This window comes from Mauremys mutica, chromosome 18 (genome assembly GCF_020497125.1).
Source record: "Mauremys mutica isolate MM-2020 ecotype Southern chromosome 18, ASM2049712v1, whole genome shotgun sequence".
In the NCBI taxonomy this organism is placed as follows: Eukaryota; Metazoa; Chordata; order Testudines; family Geoemydidae; genus Mauremys; species Mauremys mutica.
The window spans coordinates 25,596,387-25,602,728 of NC_059089.1; positions in this window are offsets into that span (position 1 = coordinate 25,596,387).

Consider the following 6,342-nt stretch of genomic DNA (forward strand, 5'->3'; position numbering starts at 1 on the left):
TTTTTTTGTTAATCCGTCTCTCAAAGATTTTTGACCGCTCTCCCGTCTGGTTTGCTGATGTAAAGTTCTTGCCATTTGGAGGAAGATTTCACTCCATCTGTTCAGCTTGTCTTCTCAAAAATATATAAAAACTCGTTCAAAATTTGACACACCCTCACTCTTGCTTTTCATTCTAAATTGTACCGTGTGTCACTTGGTGCTCAGTGCCTTCCTTTGTCTAGTGCCCTGAGAAATCTGGGATTTTACAGACATACAGAATATGTAACAGATTTGTGCTGAGTACATGGAATGAGGATTCACTCCTGCCTGAGCTGGTGGTTTTTTGACATTAGTCAAATCTGAAATAATTCAATCTTTTCTAGTGATAGGGTCATACTCCTGTTGAAAGCATTATCCTAGGTTAGTAGGGGGAATACACTGATACTATTGTGATCAGTGCTGTATAAATGCCTGGCTTGTTAAGAATTGTCTGATTTTTTTTTCCCCTTTGAAAAATTAATAGATGGAATTTAGAACATAACTCTAGGAAGAAAGGAGGAGAGATCAGGGGAAAAAAACCCAAACAGTTCTGCCACCTCTCCTCTGGGTTTTCCCCCTACATTTTGCATCTCCTCCTTCATCCTGGCAGAAAACCAGAGGAAGTGTGGTCTAGTAGCTAGGGTCAGAACACTTGGATTCTGAAATGTGTCCTTAGGGAAGTAACAATTCCATTGGCTCAGTTTTTGTCTGTAACAAGGCAATAAAATTCACATGTGCATCAAGGCCTAATGTTTGTGAAGTACTTTGGTCCTCTCAGTGAAGGTGCAAAGTCTCAATGATCTCATAATAAAATTATAATCCTAGTAAAAGTTCCAATTTGCATTAATTAAGGTGGCTTCACTCCCTTAACTGCAAGTTCCTATTTTGCTCCAGCGTCTAGGGGCTGGCAGGTACCTGTCACAGTGAGGAAAGAAGTTGGAGTACAGTTGCAGTTTCCATGACACCATCACATCAGCTTTTGAAGGACATTAGTGGGGGTAGATTTCACAGCTAACCTGTTCTTAATCTTCTACAAAATCAAACTTCAGACTGCGGTGTTGAGGTGATTCAGGGGTTGCTGCTTTTATTCTGCAGGCAATGTAAATTGCCTTCATTGCTCATATTCTTAAATTAGATTCACACTTGCTATCAGAAAACATTGTAGGTGCAGTAAAACTGTGCAGACTGTAAAGCTCCAGCTGTACCTAGATGTTAGTGAATTTTTAAACAATATTGATCAGCTGTGCTCACTTTACACCTGGGAGCAGTGTCATCTCCATGGCTTGAGAGAGAATCTCATGTGCTGCCTCCCCTCTTGGCAATCGCATGACATCCCTGTGACAACTACAGCTATTGCTTACATGGAAAACTAACATTACAAACTTTAATTTAGTGTCCATGTGACCAGCCACCTCTCTGCAAACCCGCCAGCAAGTCTTTGGAGCATCATTTTGGACCAGTTTGGAACTAGAGCCTTGGATGCCAGTGACTGAGATCTTTGACTACAAGAATTGAGTTAATTATTAGATTGACTATTTTTGGTTCTGGCATCAGCGTTAAAGTCCAGCTTGAAGCCCTAAATCATTGTACCCTATATTCCATGCCCACTGTAGAGGTTTTCATATCTTTGGCCTGTGAAACGCCAGGGCTCAATTTCCTGTACCCTTTGAAGAGGGTGGTGTGGCTAGGTCAATGGTGAGGAAGTATGCACTGTTTGTGCACAACTGTATTGTGGACTATAGAGAGTGAGTTTGAATCTCCATTGGTTGCCCAGTGCTGACTTTAACAGTCACAGGTATTCTAATGCAACACCACACACTCTTGTATAACACTTTTTTTTCCCTAGTGTAAGTGAACTTCAGACGTTGCAATTTCAGACACCAGCAAGTTCATCTGACCGACTGGCTGCAAGGAGAACAGAGCCACCAAATAAACCTGCAAGTGTACACTGTATTTTTAGCTCATTTTTTCTCTGCTACTGTGATTTGGATAGCAAGACACATGAGTAGTGTATGAGAAACCTCTAAATCCAGCTCATTCGTTTTTTTCATCTCTTGTATAATTAATGTGTGTATCCTAAACTGGTTCAGCCTGATTTCCAAATTGAACTGGCTCTGGACATGGTTCTGAAAGATGCAAATCCTGGTTCCATTTTAGTCCATTGAACCAACTGAATACTACCCACCAGAGACGTTTGCGTGAGCACCTCTATAAAAGGAAGTTCTACATCTACACCTAGCGCGATAGCCCTGGAGCTAACTCGACTGAGTCGCTGTGCACAAGTCGTCTATCGGTGTATGGCCATGGGCTGTGTGAACCCCAGTTCCGGGCACAGCTTGAAGACTCAGTGAACAGGACCAGAGTCGGTCTAAGGTTCAAGCCAAAGAAATCACTTTTGGGGCACTGGGCTGAGATCTGGTTTCAGTTCAGCCTGGTAACAGGCAGCTAGTTGGGCTGCTCCCCGAGGTGCCTGATCCCTGCAGGGAACCTGGCGGCTGCCCCTGCTGATGCCCAGGAGTAGTGTGGCGGGGCCTGGCTCAGGGGCCATGGCCCTGGGGTCTGACACAGGCCCGGGGAGCTCTGACAAGGCCCTGCCGTTTGTCTCCTCAGAAGCTGAGCTCTCAGGGAGCCCAGGCCCCGCAGTCTGTGCTGGAGAGCCCAGGGCAGCAGCGCTGGGGTGGCTGGGCTGGAGTGGGGAGATGGGCCCAGGCCATGCACATGCAGGGGTGAGCTGAGCCAGCTGCACTGCGGCGTCCTGCTGCTAGGCGCTGCTCCGTCCCCCCGCCAGTGCTGGCGGGCAGCTCCGCTCAGCTTGCTGGGGCCTGGCTGAGGGAGGCAGGGCCGCAACAACTGCTCCCCACGCCCAGGTGAGGGGGGATACCTTGTGGGGCTGGGGCGCCGGGGGGAGAGGCCGGGGGCACCTGGAGGTGAAGTGAGGGTGGGGACAGAGGGGGGGGGCCATCTGGGGGGGTTGGGAGCTGGGGCAGGAGGATGGGTCAGGTGCACAGAGGGGGACAGGGACTGAGGGGGGTGGGAGGATGGGCTGGGGGGGTTGGGGAATGAGGATGTGAACCTTTGAGGGGGCTAGGGACAGCAGGGTGGAAAGACTGGGATGGGGCACCTTGGGGGGCTGGAGTGGAGCCGGAAATGGGAGGGCAGTGGGGATGGGTCCGGGGGACCTTGGAGATAGTTTCTTCACTGGGTGTCCTTGGGGCAAGCCACGGTAGCATCAGCATTAGGGTCTGTTCACCAGCCCTGCTCAGCATCCGGGGGGCCTGTGTTAAAGAGAACAGGGGTTTGGCTGGGTTCATGCTTGTCCGCTGGTGAGCGCCGTGTGACCTAACGTTCTTGTTCTTGTCTTACAGAGCCGCCCGGGGACCCAGACTGGTGAACTGCTCTGCTCTCAATCTCCAAGGTGAGCAAAAGCGCTCGGACAGGGCCAACTGGGAAAAGGAAATTCTGGGATCTAAAACAAAAATGGTTTGTGTTAATAATGTCTGGTGGGTGTTAATAATGGAGGAGGAATTGTGCTTTTCAATAGCTGGCACCTGGCAGTGCTTTACTTTGGCAGGGGATAAGGCAAAATTCACCCGAGATCACTGGGGCTCAAATCATGCCTTGGCCTCGAGCAGGCCCTCTGCATGGGGTGAATTTTGCCCTGAATGACAATGAAGTTTCTAGAGAATTTCTACTTAATGCCCCCACCATTCCTTCTGAGGGGCCCAGCTTGTACCATCTTCCAGTCTTGTCACAGGACTGGCTTGTTACTCTGCTCCTCCTTTGCTGAGGGGCAGCGAGGCCTCCTGAAGTTAAAAGCTGTAATAGGAAAATAGAGAAGTAATAATGCACAACTCATTTGACCTTTTTGATATTCTGTAATTAGATGAGTGGCTGCCTGGTCCCATTCTCCCTGTCAGAGGCCCAGTGCAACAAGAAACCAAACTGCTTAAAAGGTTAAGGCAGTCGCTGGCTTTCTTCTGCCTCTCACAGGCTTTGCTGAACATTGCCAGTGCCCTGATGCTAAGGGTGAATAGGGCTTGGCACAAGAGAAAACTTCCACTCTTGCCAGAGTGGTAGCAAAGAGACTCATTTGTATAATGCTCGCATATAGGCGCAGAAGGATTTCTGGGCTCAAACCCGTGTATGTACGTGTACAGTATAACTAATCACACACACAGACAGACATATATATACACACACACGTGCATATTGTATATTTCATTTTGTGGCGTGAAAGCTGCTTTGATTCCCATTCCCAGTATGCGAAAGAGAATGTGATTGGTGGTCCCTGCGTCTGAAGACTGCAGAAGGTTCAGCTGAACACACAAGCATCGAGGCTCTCCTGCAGTTCCTAATTCTGTGGGTTTTCCTCTTTGTTTGCCTGCTAGCATCAGTGGGGGACAAGTAGAGTCAGATTTTGAAGTGCTTGTCACTCACAAGCTGAATCAGATTTTCAGCTCCTACCTAGGCACATAAATAAGGGCCAGATTTTCAAACTGTATCCAGCAGCTCCCATGGTGGCATTGTGGGCAGATTTTCAAAACAGCTCAGCCCTCACCATGCTGAAATCTTTTGAAAATATCATGACTTATGTAGAAGCTGAGATCTCATGAAAATCTGTCCCTTTATGCTGCACTTTCACCTACTAAAATAGTGGCCAGAAGAGGCAAAGGAGACGATGAGCTAGTCAGAGCCAGCCCTAAGCTGTGCTGAGTATGAGCCAGCTGCATGGGTTTGTTTGTTTTTGTTTTGTTTTGAAGCTGGGTTACCTGAAACTGCTTTGGGTTAAACATGGTTTCCTAAACAGTGTTGCTGGGGCCCAGCCATTTTTTAAACACATAGTTTGGACCCATCTGTGGTGGCCCACTAGACTGCCCGAAAGGCTTGTGTTTACTGCAAAGTGAACTCAGCTGTGGCCCCCGATTAGCATCCTGTCCACACAAGCACTGGGGGAAAGATGTTGCTTTTTTTGATCAGCTCTAGTGGCCTGAGCTACAGCTTGGGGCTCCTGGTCCAGTACTTAGGCCACTTGACAATACTGCCTCTCTCTAGTCACATAACCTGGCTGTGCTTAATTGTACCCACCTGCAAAGTGATTGCTATGACACATGCCTGTTTCACAAGGGGGAGGAGGGCGGCCAGGCTTCACTGAATGTTGGGAAAGTGTTTTATGAGAACGGGGTAGAAATTGCTGTGGCAAGGAAAATATTATAAATACCCATGTTTCTAAACCCAAATGGGAGGGGGAGTGTTGTCTAGTGGATAGAGCAAAAATTAGAAGATGGAAGAGCCCTTACCACAGACTCCCTACATGGTCTTGGGCAAATAACTTAAATCTGTGCCTCACTCTCCCTCTCCCCTACCCCCAGTCTGCAAAATGGGGGTGAAAATACCATCTCCCGGGGGCTGAGAGGTCTTTGCAAAGGAGCTGAGATCTTTTCACGGAAGGGGCTGTGGCGGTGTCCTATTCGTACAATTGCCAACCCCTTCTGAGTCAACAGCCTGGGTGTCAGGGATGGGGTTTCTAATAAGCAAGATCCTAAACCGCCCAGCATAGAAATGCTGCCAGTCTGAGCTCCAGGACTGCTAGAATTATGCATTTTTCATTGGTTCACCAGGGAGAAGTAGCTGTGCTTCTCTTTAATTGATGACTACAGCCAGAGAGTTTGTCAAGCCTAAGAGTGAATCACCATTTAAAGCGCAGAGTTATTCCCAAGTGTTTGCACCAGGCTTCAGCTGCTGGGAGCAGAGGGAGGTTTTCCGGGTGAGGCGAAGGCTTAGTAGGCAGCTGCCAATGTATTCACTCTGCATGAAAATCAGTTAAGGAGAGACAGTTAAAGAAGATGACAGTCCACACAGTCAGCTTTAAAAAGCTGCTGGAGGGGGATTGGCAGAGTCATACAATGTCACATCTAGAGAGAGCCAAACTTATACAGCTATCGGGAGTGAGGGATGCTGTCAGCTGCCCCTTCAGACATTCAGTGATACCCCGAAGAGAGGAGGGGATCCAGCCTGCAGTCTGAATGCCAGGCTTCCCAGTATGTTAATCCAAAAGAGGCAAGGGCCATTTCTTGCGTGTGCAAAACTTTTCCAACAATAGGCACCATGATGTGTCCTGAGCAGGGGCTGTACTTTGCCCTACACACTGGCTGGTGCACCTCACTCCTGACCATGAGCAGCTCCTGTTATACCAGTCCTGAGCCTCTGTCCCAGCTCTTGCAATGCGTCTCAGTCCTGACCTGCTATATCCACTGCAGTTCCAGTGCCCTGCACACAGTCGGCCAATGTACCACCATTCTGACCCCCACTCTCCTGTACCATACA